The sequence below is a fragment of the Oncorhynchus tshawytscha genome, linkage group LG19 (genome assembly GCF_018296145.1).
Source record: "Oncorhynchus tshawytscha isolate Ot180627B linkage group LG19, Otsh_v2.0, whole genome shotgun sequence".
NCBI lineage: Eukaryota > Metazoa > Chordata > Actinopteri > Salmoniformes > Salmonidae > Oncorhynchus > Oncorhynchus tshawytscha.
This window is the reverse complement of record NC_056447.1, coordinates 36974692-36995859: the sequence shown is the minus strand read 5'-3', so window position 1 is coordinate 36995859 and position 21168 is coordinate 36974692. Positions and strand designations below refer to the sequence as shown.

General features: G+C 42.4%; 1 long non-coding RNA gene across 2 annotated transcripts; it reads right to left on the bottom strand.

Annotated features, from left to right (window-relative positions):
* Positions 1 to 10120: 10120 nt before the first annotated feature.
* On the bottom strand, positions 10121 to 16585 carry LOC112218708. Of its 2 annotated transcripts, none has more exons than XR_002948654.2 (3): positions 16432 to 16585; positions 16008 to 16075; positions 10121 to 10887 (listed from the first exon to the last, which is right to left on the bottom strand). It is a non-coding gene; the product is annotated as an uncharacterized LOC112218708 (long non-coding RNA). The 2 variants fall into 2 exon arrangements; XR_006079367.1 differs by lacking the exon at positions 16432 to 16585 and adding an exon at positions 16166 to 16255 and having other exon boundaries at positions 10122 to 10887.
* Between the last annotated feature and the right edge of the window lie 4583 nt (positions 16586 to 21168).

Below are 21168 nucleotides of genomic sequence, written 5' to 3'. Positions count from 1 at the left end.
ACCTTGCCCTGGTTAAAAGCAGTGGTTCGCTCTTTCAGTTTCACTCCAATGCTGCCATCAATCCATGGTTTCTGGTTTAGGAATGTTTTAAGTGTTGCTATGGGAACAACATCTTCAATGCAATTTCTAATGAACTCGTTCACCGAATCAGCGTATTCGTCAATGTTGTTGTTGGACGCAATGCGGAACATATCCCAGTCCACGTGATGGAAGCAGTCTTGGAGCGTGGAATCAGATTGGTCGGACCAGCGTTGAACAGACCTGAGCGAGGGAGCTTCTTGTTTTAGCTTCTGTCTGTAGGCAGGGATCAACAAAATGGAGTCGTGGTCAGCTGGTTGCGCAATCGATATGCTGATACAATTTAGGGAGTCTTGTTTTCAGATTAGCCTTGTTATAATCCCCAGCTACAATGAATGCAGCCTCAGGATGTGTGGTTTCCAGTTTACATAGAGTCAAATAAAGTTTGTTCAGAGCCATCATGAGTTACACTCTCAGGGGGGCAATAGAACATCACTGCAGAGGGAACTGTAAATGCATAATGGCAGATCATATTGATGCATAGTAGTAAAATAAATAAATAGTGGATGCTGCTGTTATTGTAACAAGGTAAAACAACACGCACAACAGAGATCTTCTGTTAGATCTTTTTTTATTCATGGCAACATTTTTGTGGTGAAAAAATACAGTGAACCTCAGTATAATCTGGCAGCGTGATTCAGAGGGTCTAATGCAGTACCCAAAAGTAAGAAAGGCTGTAATCGTCTCACCTACTGTTTCTCTACTCAGTGGGACAAATTGTTTCTACAGTTATCCATACTGAGCTAACTGAGATTTAGATGACAATGTGAATCCTGAAACCTTTGTGAAATCATTCATGTGCCTGTGGAGGTCTGAGTGTGACCTTGTACTTGATCAAACCTTTGAACCTTTTACCTTGGGGCGTGTTGAGACTGATGCTGCGGGCTGGGTTCTGATGTGTTCCTGTCCCAGTGGTCATTTTAGTCTCCCAAGAGAGCATATGGACATGATCTCTCCCTCCCGTGCGTGTGTGGCTGACTCTGGTGTCCCAGGAGAGCATTGGGGAATGACATCATGACCCCTGACCCCTGTGTGATCTCTTTGGAGAGGACTGTGCAGGATCTGGTTAAGAGTAATGGTGCGTTACCAAACATTTGTTGTGCGAGGAGAAGCCTGGAGATTGACTTTAAACTCTTAAAAATAGAGGTGCAAGTTAGAACCAAATAAGGTTCTTGAGAGCGATGCTGTAGTTTCAAGTTTCAAAGTTTATTCGCCGCGTGCACAGGATACAACAGACGTAAAACAGTACAGTGGAATTCTTACCTCGTTAGCTCTTTCCCAATAATGCAGTGATAGTGATAATAATATAGATAATAATAGAAAAGATAAAAAAACAAATAACAATTTTTTAAAAACACACAAGATGTACCATATAGGTTGAAGAAAGCAAGTATATACAGGTCAGTGACAGTTCCTTACTCAATGTCCATTAAACAATCTTATGGCCAGGGGATAGAAGCTGTTTAGGAGACTGTTGGTCTGAGCCTTGATGCACCAGTATCATCTGCCGGTGGGAGCATGCAGAACAGTCCATGTCTCAGGTGTCTTTAGTCTTTGTCCATTTTTGGGGCCTTTATCTCAGACACCGCCTGGCATGTACACTTGAAGTCGGAAGTTTACATACACTTAGGTTGGAGTCATTAAAAATTGTTTTTCAACCACTCCACAAATTTCTTGTTAACAAAGTATAGTTTTGTCAAGTCGGTTAGGACATCTACTTTGTGCATGACACAAGTCATTTTTCCAACGATTGTTTACAGACAGATTATTTCACTTATAATTCACGGTATCACACTTCCAGTGGGTCAGAAGTTTACATACACTAAGTTGACTGTTCCTTTAAACATCTTGGAAAATTCAAGAAAAGGATGTCATGTCTTTAGAAGCTTCTGATAGGCTAATTAACATAATTCGAGTCAATCGGAGGTGTACCTGTTAATGTATTTCAAGGCCTACCTTCAAACTAAGGGCCTCTTTGCTTGACATCATGGGAAAATCAAAAGGAATCAGCCAGGACCTCAGAATTTGTTTTGTAGACCTCCACAAATCTGGTTCATCCTTGGGAGCAATTTCCAAAAGCCTGAAGGTACCACGTTCATCTGTACAAACAATAGTATGCAAGTATAAACACCATGGGACCACGCAGCCGTCATACCGCTCAGGAAGGAGACGCATTCTGTCTCCTAGAGATGAACGTACTTTGGTGCGAGAAGTGCAAATCAATCGCAGAACAACAGCAAAGGATCTTGTGAAAATGCTGGGGGAATATCCACAGTAAAACGAGTCCTATATCGAAATAACCTGAATGGCCACTCAGCAAGGAAGAAGCCACTGCTCCAAAATCGCCATAAAAAAGACAGACTACGGTTTGCAACTGCACATAGGAATAAAGATCGTACTTTTGGAGAAATGTCCTCTGGTCTGAGGAAACAAAAATTTAACTGTTTGGCCATAATGACCATCGCTATGTTTGGAGGAAAAAGGGGGAGGCTTGCAAGCCAAAGAACACATCCCAACCGTGAAGAACAGGGTGGCAGCATCATGTTGTGGGGGTGATTTGCTGCAGGAGGGACTGGTGCACTTCACAAAATAGATGGCATCATGAGGATGGAAAATTATGTGGAAATATTGAAGCAACATCACAAGACATAAGTCAGGAAGTTAAAGTTTGGTCGCAAATGGGTCTTCCAAATGGACAATGACCCCAAGCATACTTCCAAAGTCGTGGCAAAATGGCTTAAGGACAACAAGTCAAGGTATTGGAGTGGCACAACGCCCTGACCTCAATCCTATAGAACATTTGTGGGCAGAACTGAAAAGGCGTGTGCAAGCAAGGAGGCCTACAAAGGAATGGGCTAAAATTCACCCAACTTATTGTGGGAAGCTTGTGGAAGGCTACCCAAAATGTGTGACCCAAGTTAAACAATTTAAAGGCAATGCTAGGAATACTAATTGAGTGTATGTAAACTTCTGACCCACTGGGAATGTGATGAAAGAAGTATGAAAGCTGAAAAAAATATAATTCTCTCAACTATTATTCTGACATTTCACATTCTTAAAATAAAGTGGTGATCCTAACTGACCTAAAACATGGAATATTTACTAGGATTAAATGTCAGGAATTGTGAAAAACTGAGTTGAAATGTATTTGGCTAAGGTGTATGTAAACTTCCAACTTCAACTGTATGTCCTGGATGGATTGGAGCTTGCCCCGAGTGATGTGCTGGGCCGTCCGCACCACCCTCTGTAGGGCCTTCTGGTCGAGGGTGGTGCAGTTGCCATACCAGACGATGATACAACCAGCCAGGGTGCTCTCGATGGTACATCTGAGAGGCCATGCCAAGTCGTTTCAGCCTTCTGAGGGAGAAGAGGTGCTGCCGGGCCTTGTTCACGACTGTGCTGGTGTGAGAGGACCATGTTAAAGTCCTCAGTGATGTGGACACCGAGGAACTTGACACTCTTGACCCTCTCCACTGCGTGTGTGGCAACAGAGTCGTGGGAAAACAGGGAGTACGTAGGGGGGGGGGGCTAAACACACACCCCTGTTTTGAGGGTCAGCATGGCAGAGTTGTTGTTGCCTACACTCACCACCTGAAGTCCAGGGAGTCAAGGACATCCCGGATCCAATTGCAGAGGGAGGTGTTCAGTCCCAGCGGCGTCCAGCGCTTGGTGACAAGCTTGGAGGGCACTATGGTATTGAAAGCTGAGAAGTAGTTGATGAAGAGCATTCTCATGTACTGTAAGTATTCTTCTTGTCCAGGTGGGAGAGAGCAGACTGGAGTGCAAATGAGATGCACAGCCATTGGTAAGATCTGAGGTTATGAGACGGATGGTTTCTCAACACAAACAATCAATCAATCAATCAAATGTATTTATAAAGCCCCTTTTGCATCAGCCGATGTCACAAAGTGCTATACAGAAACCCAGTCTAAAACCCCAAACAGCAATGTAGAAGCATGGCGGCTAGGAAAAACTCCCTAGAGCTCCCTAGAGAGGAACCAGGCTCTGAGGGGTGGCCAGGCCTCTTCTGGTTGTGCCGGTGGAGACTAGAACAGTACATGGCCAAGATGTTCAAGCGTTCATAGATGACCAGCAGGGTCAAATAATAATAATCACAGTGGTTGTAGAGGGTGCAACAGGTCAGCACCTCAGGAGTAAATGTCAGTTGGCTTTTCATAGCTGATCACTCAGAGTTAGAGACAGCAGGTGCGGCAGAGAGATAGAGAGTCAAAAACAGCAGGTCCGGGACAAGATAAAACGTGAACAGGTCAGGGTTCCATAGCCGCAGGCAGAACATTTGAAACTGGAGCAGCAGCAGGAGGACTGGGTTGGACTGGGGACAGCAAGGACTCATCAGGCCAGGTAGTCCTGAGGCATGGTCCTAGGTCTCAGGTCCTCCGAGAGAAGAGAGAAAAGAAGGAAAGAGAGAGAGAGTTAGAAGGAGCATACTTAAATTCACACAGGATAAGACAGGAGAAGTACTCCAGACATAACAAACTGACCCTAGCCCCCTACACATAAACTATTGCAGCATAAATACTGGAGGCTGAGACAGGAGGGGTCAGGAGACACTGTGGCCCCATCCAATGACACCCCCGGACAGGGCCAAACAGGAAGGATATAACCCCACCCACTTTGCCAAAGCACAGCCCCCACACCACTAGAGGGATATCTTCAAACCACCAACTTACTACCCTGAGACAAGGCTGAGTTTAGCCCACGAAGATGTCCCCCACGGCACAAACCCGAGGGGGGCGCCAACCCGGACAAGAAGATCACGTCAGTGACTCAGCCAACTCAAGTGACGCACCCCTCCTAGGGACGGCATGGAAGAGCACCGGTAAGCCAGTGACTCAGCCCCCATAATAGGATCAGAAGCAGAGAATCCCAGTGGATAAAGGCGAGCCGGCCAGGCAGAGACAGCAAGGGTGGTTCATCACTCCAGTGCCTTTCCGTTCACCTTCACACCCCTGGACCAGACTACACTCAATCATAGGACCTACTGAAGAGATGAGTCTTCAATAAAGACTTAAAGGTCGAGACCAAGTCTGCGTCTCTCACATGGATAAGCAGACCATTCCATAAAAATTGAGCTCTATAGGAGAAAGCCCTGCTGTTTGCTTCTTGGGACAATAAGGAGGCCTGCATCCTGAAGCTATGTTGCGCTTGGTGACCTCTGACTGTTTCATCCTGACATCGTTGGTGCCGACGTGGATAACAATATCCCTATACTCTCTACACTCGCCAATTTTAGCCTTAGCTAGCACCATCTTCAGATTAGCCTTAACGACGGTAGCCCTGCCTCCTGGTAAACAGTGTATGATCACTGGATGATTCTTTTTAAGTCTAATACTGCGGGTAATGGAGTTGCTAATGACCAGGATTTTCAATTTGTCAGAGCTAATGGTGGGAGACTTCGACGTCTCAGGCCCCATAACGGGTGGAAGAGAGACCAGAGAAGGCTCGGCCTCTGACTCCGACTCGTTGCTTAAACCTCTTGAAGCTAGGGGGCACTATTTTTATGTTTGGAAAAATATCGTTCCCAAAGTAAACAGCCTATTTCTCAGGATCAGATGCTAGAATATGCATATAATTGACAGTTTACGATAGACAACACTCTAAAGCTTCCAAAACTGTCAAAAATATTGTCTGTGAGTATAACAGAACTGATATTGCAGGCGAAACCCTGAGAAAAAACAAACCAGGAAGTGTCTTCTATTTTGAAAACTCAATGTTCCATAGCCTCCCATTGCTCCATTTAAAGGGATATCAACCAGATTCCTTTTCCTATCGCTTCCTCTAGGTGTCAACCTTCTTCAGACATAGTTTCAGGCTTTTATTTTGTAAAAATTAGCCAGAAAGATAACACCGCGTCAGGTGGTCACATGAGTCTTGCAACAGGGTTCGGACAGCCATTTCCTTTCCCTCTCCTACTGAACAAGACCGTTGCGGTTGATATATTATCAATTATATATTTTAAAAACAACCTGAGGATTGATTATAAAAAACGTTTGACATGTTTCTGTGGACATTACGGATATTATTTGGAATTTGTCTGCGTTGTCGTGACCGCTCTTTCCTGTGGATTTCTGAACATAATGCGCCAAACAAACTGAGGTATTTTGGATATAAAAATAATCTTTATGGAACAAAAGGAACATTTGTTGTGTAACTGGGAGTCTCGTGAGTGAAAACATCTGAAAATCATCAAAGGTAAACTATTAATTTGATTGCTTTTCTGATTTTCGTGACCAAGCTACCTGATGCTAAGTGTACTTAATGTTTTGTCATGCGATCAATAAACTTACACAAACGCTTGGATTGCTTTCGCTGTAAAGCATAATTTCAAAATCTGAGACGACAGGTGGATTAACAAAAGGCTAAACTGTGTTTTGCGATATTGCACTTGTGATTTCATGAATATGCATATTTTTTGTAATATTATTTGACTGGGGCGCTATGCTATTCAGCGGTTGCTCATGACAATTATCTCGCTTAAGGGATGGGTAGCGTCAAGAACCGGTTGAGTATTCCTACATCATTTCCTTCCAGAAGCCATGAGAAAATTGTCCGCCTGCTGAGACTGTGCGAGTGGATTTATCCTGCTATCTGTACTTACTGGTGGCACAGACTGTTTCATTCTTTCCTACACTTAAATTGCCCTTACCTAAATATTGCGATTGCGTCTGAAGCTGGGCTTGCAGCACGGCTATCCTCACCCTAAGGCGATCGTTCTCCTGTATATTATGAGTACAGCGACTGCAATTAGAAGGCATAATGTTACTTCTTAGCTTCGGCTGGTGGAGGTCGTGTAGAACCATGTCCAGATAAAGTGTCCGGGGTGAAAAAGTTGAATGAAAAACATTGAGTGAGGGGAAAAATAAAAATATAAAGCGCAGATGATTTGTTTAAAAAGGTTAGGGTTAGGCTTTGTGCAATGCTACAGTTGGGTTACGGTTAGCATCAATGGGTGTCACTTGATATCAAGAAACGCCCATTATCAGAAAACGCCCCTAATTGAGGTCTGCAATTACACCCCTCTCAGGGTGTCTGGGATGTATTTAAATGCTTTATTTAACCTTTATTTTAACAGGGAAGACATATTGAGACATATGTCTCTTTTACAAATGTGCCTTGTACTGTGTATACAACCAAAATAAATATACACAATATACCCAAGCAGCCCAAACAAATGCTTCACAGATTTCAAGTAACAGACCCATCTCAACAGAAACTGTTCAGAGGAGACTGCGTGAATCATGCTTTTATGTTTGAGTTACTGCAAATCTGTCCTTTGGTCCAAATTTGAGATTTTGGTTCCAACCGCAGTGTCTTTGTGAGACGCAGAGTAGGTGAACGGATGATCTCTGCATGTCTGGTTCCCACCGTGACGCATGGATGAGGAGGTGTGATGGTGTGGGGGTGCTTTGCTGGTGACACGGTCAGTGATTTATTTAGAATTCAAGGCACACTTAACCAGCATGGCTACCACAGCATTCTGCAGCGATACGCCATCCCATCTGGTTTGCGCTTTGTGGGATATTCTTTTTTTTCTTCAACATGATAATAACCCAACACACCTCCAAGCTGTGTAAGGGCTATTTGACCAAGAAGGAGAAGCAGCCAACAAGTGCTCAGTATATGTGGGAACTCCTTCAAGAAAAAGCATTCCAGGTAAAAAAAAATTTTAAAAAAGCATTCCAGGTGAAGCTAGTTGAGAGAATGCCAAGCGTGTGCAAAGCTGTCATCAAGGCAAAGGGTGGCTACTTTGAAGAATCTAAAATCTAAAATCTATTTTGATTTGTTTAACACTTTTTTGGCTACTACATGATTATATGTGTTATTTCACAGTTGTGATGTCTTCACAATCATTCTACAATGTAGAAAATAGTCAAAATAAAGAAAAACCTTTGAATGAGTACGCGTGTCCAAACTTTTGACTGGTGCTGTATATATATACACACGCACACAAACACAGTCATCTGAAAACATCACAAGTCACCCAGAAAAACAGTTTACATTTCTACACAAATAAGTCCCCAATCAATACTCTAAATTGCCCAAATGGTACCAGAACTTTAAGATGAAATGTATTTAGAATTTTCTTCCGGCATTACGGTGCCATCAAACTAAAAGCAGATTTACCTAGCTCGGTGGAGATTCTAGGAAACAGAAGAGTTAACCAATCCTGTGAATTGGTTAGGCAACTCAGGTGTCTACTTCAACAGCAAAGTTAGATAAGACAGAAGTTTATGAAGTAGGGCCTTGTAAACAAAAATTGAGTGATGTAGAGATCTACTATGAGTCTTTAGCGAAGTCCAGCCAACCTTCTGACACAGGATGCAGTGATGAGTATCAAAACTGTCAACTGTAACAAAACAAAGGTCACTATGGTAGATAGCATCCAAAGGTTTAAGAGTAGTAGCAGGTGCTCTATAATAAATAATATCACCATAATCAAGAACAGATAAAAAGATTGACTGAATAATCTACTTCCTACTGCTTAGAGAAATGCACAATCTGTTTCTGTAGAAAAAGCCAACTTGAAATCTTAGCTTCTTAACCAGTTCATCTATATGTTTTTTAAATGTCAAATCCATATCAATCCAAATGCCTAAGTATTTATATGTGGGAACTCGTTCGATTGGAGAACCATCTAATGAGTGAACATGTAGTTCATCTGAAACATTCTTGCGAGAGTTTAAAAACAACATGTATTTCATTTTGCCTGTATTAATTGCAAGTTTTAAATCTGCAAGGGATTGCTGCATAGCTATAAAATCTGACTGTAGTTTTGACACAGCCAGATCAACAGTCAGGGCAATAGCGTACATAATACTATCATCTGCATATAGATTAAATTGAACATTTTTAACAGATTGACCAATGGTATTTATGTAAGTAGTGAAGAGAACACGTCCCAAAATTGACCCCTTTGGTATACTTTTATATACTTCATGATGGCCTGGATGGCCTGATGGAGTTGATGTGTGCCATGACCAGCCTTTCAAAGCACTTCATGATTATATATGTGAGTGCTACAGGTTGGTAGGGGAACCATTTTAGGATCTCTGAAGTACCCTAAACGGGATTTTAGGAACCATACAAAAACCATACAAAAATCCAAATCCTGAAATGGCTCTGCCTTCCAGGAGTAGAATTGAATAGCCCTGCTGTGTGGCTTTAAGTCTTATTTGTATATTTCCCAGGGTGCCACTTGAGTGAATTTTAGATTTACCAGTACTACCCATGAATGTGTTTGCTATTGACAGAGATGTGTTTGTTTTAGTTTTGTCACGAACATCACCGAAGTTGGCTGCCCTTCATGTTCGGGTGGCACTCGGCCGTCATCGTCGCCGGTCTACTAGCTGCCACCGATCCCTTTTTCGTTTTCGTTTGTTTTGGTGTAATTGTTTTCACCTGCTCCTTGTTGGGCTTTTGTGATGGGTATTGTTTAAGTTCGTTTAGCCCGCGTGTTTGTGCGAGCTTGTTGTCACTGTACGTTGTAGGTGTATTGTTCATTTTGTGTTTTCGCTGTCCCGTTTATGTAATAGTGGTATTTGGGTTGTGTTGCGCCTGTGTTTTGGCTTCACCCATTTTTGTTCCTGTTTACTGAGGAGATTAAAGCGTTTTTTTTCCCGTGAAACGTCTGCTCTCTGCGCCTGACTCTACACCCATCACTCTCTTGACGTTACAAGTTTTGTATTCAGTCCCGTGGCTTTTATTCTGTAAGATTTTAAGTGACTGTGTTGCCATTGCAATTGTGACTTTAAGACAATAGATACTTCATAAGGCCTTCTTTTGACGGCCTAGTTTTTAGTGATGGGGAGACTGATCTTCCTTCATCGTTGAGGCTTTCTAGCCAATTGTGTCGAAAATAGATTGATTACTCAATGCTTTGATCACTCAAGGCTTTGATCATCACAGTGTAAACTAGTGGCACTTGCCGGTCAAAAGAATGTAGAACAGCCACATTATTTTTGATGAGGTGCCTTTTTATCTTCTAGTGAAACCATTGCCAAACCAATCAGGCGGTTGTTTGACAAAACAAAGCTTTGGAAGTCATTGATAACGTGCTTCTGATTAAAATGTTACAGGCATCGTTGCACTGCTTTGAAGTTAACTGCTCCGGTATGAAATTGAACATCACTACTAGTTTTACCCAAATACAGTGGTCTCAAATGCATAGTTTACAGGCCACACCAGGCTTGCAAGTCACATTATGCCTGTTTGCAAAATGATGTGTAATTCTTACTGGAATCCAGCCAGAGTTTAAAACAAATATGACAGTTATTTTAACATGTGGATCATTCATGATTGACATAGTGTATATTGCCTTCACATTCTCAATGTAAAATGTTTAATTGTTTTCAACAAAGCAGCAGACATGCAAAATGAAATCATAGATAGAATATATTTTTCCTGTGAGGGAACTTCTTGTTTGGAGTGGTTTAAAAGAACGTAGTAGACTACACAGTAGACCTACTAGACTACAATAATAGTCTCATCAAACACTTTAGTGACTAGGTTGCACAAATGGGTAGAATTAATAAAATGCTTTATAACGTAGAGATTAGAATGAACCATATTTATAACAAACAGGTTACAATGTGATTTCATAAAATTAAGTAGTAAAAATGTACTATAAATTCCATGAACAGAACAGTCTACGGTGATGAGGAAGAGAGAACTGGTTTCTGTCCAGCAGATGTCAGTGTAGGATAGGCTCATCTGTTGAACGTGTAGGGGGAGATGACATCAGGCTCTAGCGTCAGTTCTGACTGTTCCACAGAGGAATTTGATTCCGTTCTGTGAAAGACAAAGGTTACATTAAGGTTACAACTTTTATGTGTGAAACTGATACACACTGATACCTGAAACCCTTATATTTAAACGTCAACCATTGAATTCAAGTAAATATATCGGCTACACTTCTTCTCCAACATGGTTTCATCATATCAAGGCCTCAGCCAGACAGTTTATTAATTAAAATATTCTGACGAGTACACTCTTTCTATTTTCAAATTGATTCACTTAAATGGAATTGAAAGTTGGTTCCTGTTCTTTTTCTATATTGTTTAACATCAAATAGACAGATACCTCCTAAATAGACAAAATCCTCCTCTCACACACATCAAATGCATTTTCTATAACTTCAAGGTCACTTTAAGAAAGCACCCGTCCAGAGCTATGGAACACCCCTATCAACACAGAACAGATTAACTTAAAGACAGAGCACGTAGCCTATCCAACAAAGATAGGGCTCTAACTCCTCTAGCTCCACAATGAAATAGGGTGCAGGCCAGGCAGCAGGCTGTTAGCCAGCCTGCCAGCATAGTGGAGTCTGCCACTAGCACAGTCAGCGTAGTCAGCTCAGCTATCCCCATTGAGACCGTGTCTGTACCCCGACCTAGGTTGGGCAAAACTAAACATGGCTGTGTTAGCCTTAGCAATCTCACTAAATGATAAAGACCTCCTCCATTCCTGTCATTATTGAAAGAGATCATGATACCTCATATCTCAAAATAGGGCTACTTAATGTTAGATCCCTTACTTCAAAGGCAATTATAGTTAATTAACTAATCACTGATCATAAACTTGATGTGATTGGCCTGACTGAAACATGGCTTAAGCCTGATGAATTTACTGTGTTAAATGAGGCCTCAGCTCCTGGCTACACTAGTGACCATATCCCCCGTGCATCCCGCAAAGGCGGAGGTGTTGCTAACATTTACGATAGCAAATTTAAATTTACACAAAAAAAATGACGTTTTCATCTTTTGAGCTTCTAGTCATGAAATCTATGCAGCTTACTCAATCACTTTTTATAGCTACTGTTTACAGGCCTCCTGGGCCATATACAGCGTTCCTCATTGAGTTCCCTGAATTCCTATCGGACCTTGTAGTCATAGCAGATAATATTCACATTTTTGGTGACTTTAATATTCACATGGAAAAGTCCACAGACACACTCCAAAAGGCTTTCGGAGCCATCATCGACTCAGTGGGTTTTGTCCAACATGTCTCTGGACCTACTCACTGTCACAGTCATACTCTGGACCTAGTTTTGTCCCATGGAATAAATGTTGTGGATCTTAATGTTTTTCCTCACAATCCTGGACTATCGGACCACCATTTTATTACGTTTGCAATTGCAACAAATAATCTGCTCAGACCCCAACCAAGGAACATCAAAAGAAGTGCTTCACAGACAACACAAAGATTCCTTGATGTCCTTCCAGACTCCCTCTGTCTACCCAAGGACGCCAGAGGACAAAAATAATTTAACCACCTAACTGAGGAACTCAATTTAACCTTGCGCAATACCCTAGATGCAGTTGCACCCCTAAAAACTAAAAACATTTCTCAGAAGAAACTAGCTCCCTGGTATACAGAAAATACCCGAGCTCTGAAGCAAGCTTCCAGAAAATTGGAACGGAAATGGCGCCACACCAAACTGGAAGTCTTCCGACTAGCTTGGAAAGACAGTACCGTGCAGTATCGAAGAGCCCTTACTGCTGCTCGATCATCCTATTTTTCCAACTTAATTGAGGAAAATAAGAACAATCCGAAATTGCTTTTTGATACTGTTGCAAAGCTAACTAAAAAGCAGCAATACCCAAGAGAGGATGGCTTTCACTTCAGCAGTAATAAATTCATGAACTTCTTTGAGGAAAAGATCATGATTATTAGAAAGCAAATTACGGACTCCTCTTTAAATCTGCGTATTCCTTCAAAGCTCAGTTGTCCTGAGTCTGCACAACTCTGCCAGGACCTAGGATCAAGAGAGACACTCAAGTGTTTTAGTACTATATCGCTTGACACAATGATGAAAATAATCATGGCCTCTAAACCTTCAAGCTGCATACTGGACCCTATTCCAACTAAACTACTGAACGAGCTGCTTCCTGTGCGTGGCCCTCCTATGTTGAACATAATAAACAGCTCTCTATCCACCGGATGTGTGCCAAACTCACTAAAAGTGGCAGTAATAAAGCCTCTCTTGAAAAAGCCAATCCTTGACTCAGGAAATATAAAAAACTATCAGCCTAATCTTCCATTCCTCTCAAAAATGTTAGAAAAGGCTGTTGCGCAGCAACTCCCTGCCTTCCTGAAGACAAACAATGTATACGAAATGATTCAGTCTGGTTTTAGACCCCATCATAGCACTGAGACTGCACTTGTGAAGGTGGTAAATGACCTTTTAATGGCATCAGACCGAGGCTCTGCATCTGTCCTCGTGCTCCTAGACCTTAGTGCTGCTTTTGATACCATCGATCACCACATTCTTTTGGAGAGATTGGAAACCCAAATTGGTCTGCACGGACAAGTTCTGGCCTGGTTTAGATCTTATCTGTCAGAAAGATATCAGTTTGTCTCTGTGAAAGGTTTGTCCTCTGACAAATCAACTGTAAATTTCGGTGTTCCTCAACGTTCCATTTTAGGACCACTATTGTTTTCACTATATATTTTACCTCTTGGGGATGTCATTCGAAAACATAATGTTAACTTTCACTGCTATGCGGATGACACACAGCTGTACATTTCAATGAAACATGGTGAAGCCCCAAAATTGCCCTCGCTAGAAGCATGTGTTTCAGACATAAGGAAGTGGATGGCTGCAAACTTTCTACTTTTAAACTCGGACAAAACAGAGATGCTTGTTCTAGGTCCCAAGAAACAAAGAGATCTTCTGCTGAATCTGACAATTAATCTTAATGGTTGTACAGTCGTCTCAAATAAAACTGTGAAGGACCTCGGCGTTACTCTGGACCCTGATCTCTCTTTTGAAGAACATATTAAGACTGTTTCAAAGACAGCTTTTTTTGCATCTATGTAACATTGCAAAAATCAGAAACTTTCTGTCCAAAAATTATGCAGAAAAATTAATCCATGCTTTTGTCACTTCTAGGTTAGACTACTCCAATGCTCTACTTTCCGGCTACCCGGATAAAGCACTAAATAAACTTCAGTTAGTGCTAAATACGGCTGCTAGAATCCTGACTAGAACCAAAAAATGTGATCATATTACTCCAGTGCTAGCCTCCCTACACTGGCTTCCTGTCAAGGCAAGGGCTGATTTCAAGGTTTTACTGCTAACCTACAAAGCATTACATGGGCTTGCTCCTACCTATCTCTCTGATTTGGTCCTGCCGTACATACCTACATGTACGCTACGGTTACAAGACGCAGGCCTCCTAATTGTCCCTAGAATTTCTAAGCAAACAGCTGGAGGCAGGGCTTTCTCCTATAGAGCTCCATTTTTATGGAATGGTCTGCCTACCCATGTGAGAGATGCAAACTCGGTCTCAACCTTTAAGTTTTTACTGAAGACTCATCTCTTCAGTGGGTCATATGATTGAGTGTAGTCTGGCCCAGGAGTGTGAAGGTGAACGGAAAGGCTCTGGAGCAACGAACCGCCCTTGCTGTCTCTGCCTGGCCAGTTCCCCTCTTTCCACTGGGATTCTCTGCCTCTAACCCTATTACAGGGGCTGAGTCACTGGCTTACAAGGGCTCTTTCATACCATCTATAGGAGGGGTGCGTCACTTGAGTGAGTTGAGTCACTGATGTGATCTTCCTGTCTGGGTTGGCGCCCCCCCTTGGGTTGTGCCGTGGCGGAGATCTTTGTGGGCTACACTCGGCCTTGTCTCAGGATGGTAAGTTGGTGGTTGAAGATATCCATCTAGTGGTATGGGGGCTGTGCTTTGGCAAAGTGGGTGGGGTTATATCATTCCTGTTTGGCCTTGTCCGGGGGTGTCATCGGATACAACAGTGTCTCCTGACCCCTCCTGTCTCAGCCCCCAGTATGTATGCTGCAGTAGTTTGTGTTGGGGGGCTAGGGTTAGTTTGTTATATCTGGAGTACTTTTCCTGTCCTATCCGGTGTCCTGTGTGAATTTAAGTATGCTCTTTCTAATTCTCTCTTTCTCTCTTTCTTTCTCTCTCTTGGAGGACCTGAGCCCTAGGACCATGCCTCAGGACTACCGGGCATGATGACTCCTTGCTGTCCCCAGTCCACCTGGCCGTGCTGCTGCTCCAGTTTCAACTGTTCTGATTATTATTATTTGACCATGCTGGTCATTTATGAACATTTGAACATCTTGGCCATGTTCTGTTATAATCTCCACCCGGCACATCCAGAAGAGGATTGGCCACCCAACATAGCCTGGTTCCTCTCTAGGTTTCTCCCTAGGTTTTGGCCTTTCTAGGGAGTTTTTCCTAGCCACCGTGCTTCTACACCTGCATTGCTTGCTGTTTGGGGTTTTAGGCTGGGTTTCTGTACAGCACTTTGGGATATCAGCTGATGTATGAAGGGCTATATAAATAAATTCGATTTGATCCAACACACACACACACACACACACATTTGGTGTACCACACACCCCTGCAGTTCGGGGGGTCCACAAGCTTTGCCCCCCACCCTAAAAGATAGTATATGAACACGTCATAAGCCATAACAACATGTGTAGAAAAGCAGGAAATTAGCTAAAAAAAATGCAACCTTTTCCCTCTGTCACATGGCAAAATGTGTAAAATTGCAGGAAATTTGCTGTTTTCCTAAAATTGGCTTTTTTTTCCTGTGCGTGCAGTGCGGTACGTCACTGCACACCACACATGCACACATACACACTTTTCTAATTGAGCATTTAAAAAACTCAGAAAGAACAAGGTAAGGGTGATGGTGCCATGCTGTCTCCACACATTTGAGGCAATATTCACAGTATTGTGTGGGCCCAAACATAGATTGTTTGTACTATAAGAGGCTATACGCTGTATATAGCAGTGGTCTGCTGCCATCTTGATGATACTTGACATAACACATCTTATGAGAACCAAAGCAGTTCTCATGCTGTACCATGAGGTGTAAGAAACAAAAACCTTACACTCCAACCTCCATAATCATACAGTTGCATAAATCTGCTACTTACACGGCATTGCTCCGCATGTGGTTATTGTACTCCACGGTAGGTGGATTGTTCTCTTCATCCTCAGGTAACTGGGGGCAGAAATCATCATCATCATAGAAACATTTTTATTAGAACTTCCAATATCATGTAAAAGAAGAGGTAAACATAGTTTCCACTACCATTTCCTTCCTCAGCCTCTTCAAACCAAAGACTATTTAGACATAACAACAAACAACCCTTATTGGACTGGAGACAAGCTAATAGCTAAATACTGGTATTGGCCATTCCATGTAGGACGTGACAGTATGAGTGAAACACTGTTTTTTAGGTGACGGGGTGACAGAAACATACACTTCCCTTTAACAATAACATAAATCAGTTGAAATAAAAGGTGTACAATTATTTTGATTTAAATTCTCTCAATTAAAAAAAGCTAAGAAATTACCTTCAGAAAGATAGTTCCAAAATGACTTTGCAGTCTTCATGATATTAATGCATTTAGCCTTTAATGGTTTAGTACAGTATCACATCCCAGTAGATCTCATCATCAAAGCAGATGCCATCAAGACCATTCCCTCAGATAGGAAACTAGTCGGTTCTGTAACAGTTCATTTTGGTTGTGAATCTTTAGTTTGGGCATGCCTGTTTGTAGTTTCCTTTTTGTATACAGTATACAGTATTTGTATACAGTATCAAAAAGTATACAGTATCAAAATGAAATCATAGATAGAATAACTTTATTTTTCCTGTGAGGGAGCTTCTTGTTTGGAGTGGTTTAAAAAGAACATAGTAGACTACACAGTAGACCTACTAGACTACAATAATAGTCTCATCAAACACTTCTAGTGATGAAGTTGTTCAAATGGGTAGATTTAATTAAATGCTTTATAACGTACATATTAGAATGAACCAGAAATAAAATGTGATTTCATTAAACAAAGATAACAAGTGTCAGTGTTTCTTAGGAAGTTCTTGTTGTGATTCCATCTAAAGTAGTACAAATGAACTATAAATTCCATGAACAGAACCCCATAAAGAGTGGTGAAGAGCAGGAGGCTGGTTTATGTCCAGCCGGAGTCAGTGCAGGATGGGTCAATTAGTTGAACGTGTAGGGGGGAGATGACATCAGGCTCTAGCGTCAGTTCTGACTGTTCCACAGAGGAATTTGATTCCGTTCTGTGAAAGACAAAGGTTACATTAAGGTTACAACTTTTATGTGTGAAACTGATACACACTGATACCTGAAACCCCTAAACACATATTTAAACGTCAACCATCGAATTCAAGTAAATATATTGGCTACACATCTTCTCCAATGTGGTTTCATCATATCAAGGCCTCAGCCAGACAGTTTATTCATAAATTCTGACCAGTACACTCTTTCTATTGCTTCACTTAAATGGAATTGAAAGTTGGTTCCTGTTCTTTTTCTATATTGTTAAACATCAAATAGACAAATACCTCCTAAATAGACAAAATCCTCCTCTCACAAATGGCAAATGCTTTTTACCTCCCAGACACTGTCATGAAAATCCCCTATTCTAAAAGCAGTATCATAGTCATGTTCACTGTCAGAAAGGTCACTGTCAGAAAGCACCCATCCAGAAATATGGAACACCCCTATCAACATAGGACAGATGAACTTTCCAGTTCAACTTTCCAACACACGTGCCTTTCCAATTCAGCATCTCAAAAACTCTGAAAGAACAAGGTAAGAGGTGATGGTGCCATGCTATTTCCACTTATTTGAGGCAATATTCACAGTACTGGGTGGACCCAAACATGGATTGTTTGCACTAGCGGTGGACATGCGCTGCATGCCCAACAACAACAAAAAATAAACAAAAGTAAAAAATAATTAAAGAGCACCAGTAAAATAACAATAGGAAACAGTACAGTATTTAGTTTTTTTATATATTATTTCTTACATTGTTAGCCCAGAAAACCTTAAGTGTTATTACATACAGCCGGGAAGGACTATTCGATATCAGAGAGACGTCAACTTACCAGCACAATGACCAGGAATACGACTCCCAAAGCGGATCATTTGTCTGCACAATTCAGGGCTTTTGAACTGATTTTAGAGGCCGACCCAAAAACAACGCCGCTGGAGGAGAGGGTGCCGGAGTGGTCTTCTAGTGAGGCTTCAGATGTGTGCACACCACCCACCGCTTCCGAGTATATTACTCGCTAATGTCCAGTCCCTTGTTAACAAAGTCAACGAAATCAGGGCAAGAGATGCTTTCCAAAGAGATATCTGGGATTGTAACATACTCTGTTTCACGGAAACATGGTTAGCTTGGGATATGCTGTTGGAGTCAATACAGCCAATGGGATTTTCAGTGCGTCACGCCGACAGGAATAAACATCTCTCCATTAAGGAGAAGGGCGGAGGTGTATGTTTCATGATTAGCGACTCACCTGACCTAGAATTCCTCACAATACAATGCTGATCGTATTATCTGTCAAGAGAACTCTCCTTGGTTATCGTCACAGCCATGTATATCCCCCCGCAAGCGGATACCAAGACGGCCATCAAGGAACTTCACTGGACTTTATGCAAACTGGAAACCATATATCCTGAGGATGCATTTATTGTAGCTGGGGATTTTAACAAAGCTAATTTGAGAACAAGAACGGCAGCATTCGCGCAAAACTGAAAGCACGTATCACTGCATTTAGTCATTGCAAGGCAACTGGAAATATGGCCGAATACAAACAGTGTAGTTATTCCCTCCGTAAGGCAATCAAACAAGCAAAGTATCAGTGCAGAGACAAAGTGAAGTCGCAATTCAACGGCTCAAACACGAGACATATGTGGCAAGGTCTACAGAAAATCACGGATTACAAAAAGAAAACCAGCCCTGTCGCGGATGTTGACGTCTTGCTTCCAGACAAATTTAACAACTTCTTTGCATGATTTGAGGACAATACAGTGCCACCGACGTGGCTTGGTACCAAAGACTGTGGGCTCGCCTTCTCCATGGACGACGTGAGTAAAACATTTAAACGTGTTAACCCTCGCAAGGCTGTCGGCCCAGATGGTATCCCTAGCCGCATCTTCAGAGCATGTGCAGACCAGCTGGCTGCTGTGTTTACGGACATATTCAATCCCTATCCCAGTCTGCTGTCCCCACATGCTTCAAGATGGCCACCATTGTTCCTGTTCCCAAGAAAGCCAAGGTAACTGAACTGAATTACTATCGCCCTGTAGCACTCACTTCTGTCATCATGAAGTGCTTTGAGAGACTAGCTAAGGATCATACCACCTACACCCTACCTGTCACCCTAGACCCACTTACCACCCCAATAGGTCCACAGACAATGCAATCGCCATCACACTGCACACTGCCCTATCCCATCTGGACAAGAGGAATACCTATGTAAGAATGCTGTTCATTGACTACAGCTCAGCATTCAACACCATAGTACCCTCCAAACTCATCATTAAGTTTGAGTCCCTGGGTCTTGACCCTGCCCTGTGCAACTAGGTCCTGGACTTCCTGACGGGCCACCCCAGGTAGTGAAGGTAGGAAACAACATCTCCACTCCGCTGATCCTCAACACTGAGGCCCCACAAAGGTGTGTTCTCAGCCCCCTCCTGTACTCCCTGTTTACCCATGACTGCGTGGCCATGCACGCCTCCAACTCAATCATCAAGTTTGCAGATGACACAACAGTAGTGGGCTTGATTACCAACAACGATGAGACAGCCTACAGGGAGGAGGTGAGGGCCCTCAGAATGTGGTGTCAGGAAAATAACCTCTCACTCAAAGTCAACAAAACAAGGGAGATGATCGTGGACTTCAGGAAAATTTGTTTACATCCCTGTTAGTGAGCATTTCTCCTCTGCCAAGATAATCCATCCACCTAAAAGGTGTGACATATCAAGAAGCTGATTAAACAGCATGATCATTACACAGGTGCACCTTTTGGTGGGGGCAAAAAAAGATGGCCACTCTAAAATGTGCAGTTTTGTCAAACAACACATTGCCACAGATTTGAGGAAGTGTGCAATTGGCATGTTGACTGCAGGAATATCCACCAGAGCTGTTGCCAGACCATTGAATGTTAATTTCTCTACCATAAGTCATAGTTTTAGAGAATTTGGCAGTACGTCCAACTGGCTTCAAAACCACAGAGCACTTGTATGGAGTCGTGTGGGCAAGCAGTTTGCTGATGTCAACATTGTGAACAGAGTGCCCCATGGGGCTGGTGGGGTTATGGTATGGGCAGACATAAGCTACGGACAACTAACACAATTGCATCGGCGTGTACGACAGTGTGTTCCAATTCCTGGCAATATCCAGCGACTTCACACAGCCATTAAAGAGGAGTGAGACAAGATTCCACAGGCCACAATCAACAGCCTGATCAAATGGTGGTCACAACAGATACTGACTGGTTTTCTGATCCACGCCCCAACCTTTTTTCTAAGGTATCTGTGTTGCATATCTGTATTCCCAGTCATGTGAAATCCATATATTTGGGCCTGATGTATTTGTTTAAATTGACTGATTTCCTTATATGAACTGGAAATCAGTAAAATATTTGAAATTGATGCATGTTGCATTTATATTTTTGTTTAGTATAGTGTAACACTGTTAGACCATTTGCGGGCGGGCTTAGGACCATGTGGACGCCTTAGAGCGGGCTTGAAGGCTGTTTGCTTGGCTGGCTGGCTTTAGGACGGAGATGGAGAGAGGATCGAACAGCTGCAGTGAACAGTGCAACTTCTCTCTCATGGCTGTGATCCACAATACAATGATAATTGAAATAGCCACGCTAGCTTCACCCTCATTTGTGTGCTAGCAAAAATGCTAGGTAGTGCTAGAATCAACAGCCAATCCAGTAGTGGCTGGAAACTATACTGAGCTTTGATTGGTCAATCACGCCTCGATATCGCAAAGTATTTGCATAAAGTTAAACTTTCCCCAACTTAAATCCAACTCTGTTCACTCTCCCTTGCCCATGCATGCTCACATTACCCAGCAGTCCATCTGCCCACTTTTTTTCCTCCGTTGAAAATGAATGGGGCTTCCGTTGTTTCATCACACCCATCGTGGATAGTGGATCCCAGCTGTCAGTTGAATGAAGTGCAGAGTTGGAAGGTTTAGGTTTTTAAAAAATCTATAATTATAAAGTAATTATCAGCAAAGTCAGTGCTAGAAGACAAGTAAAG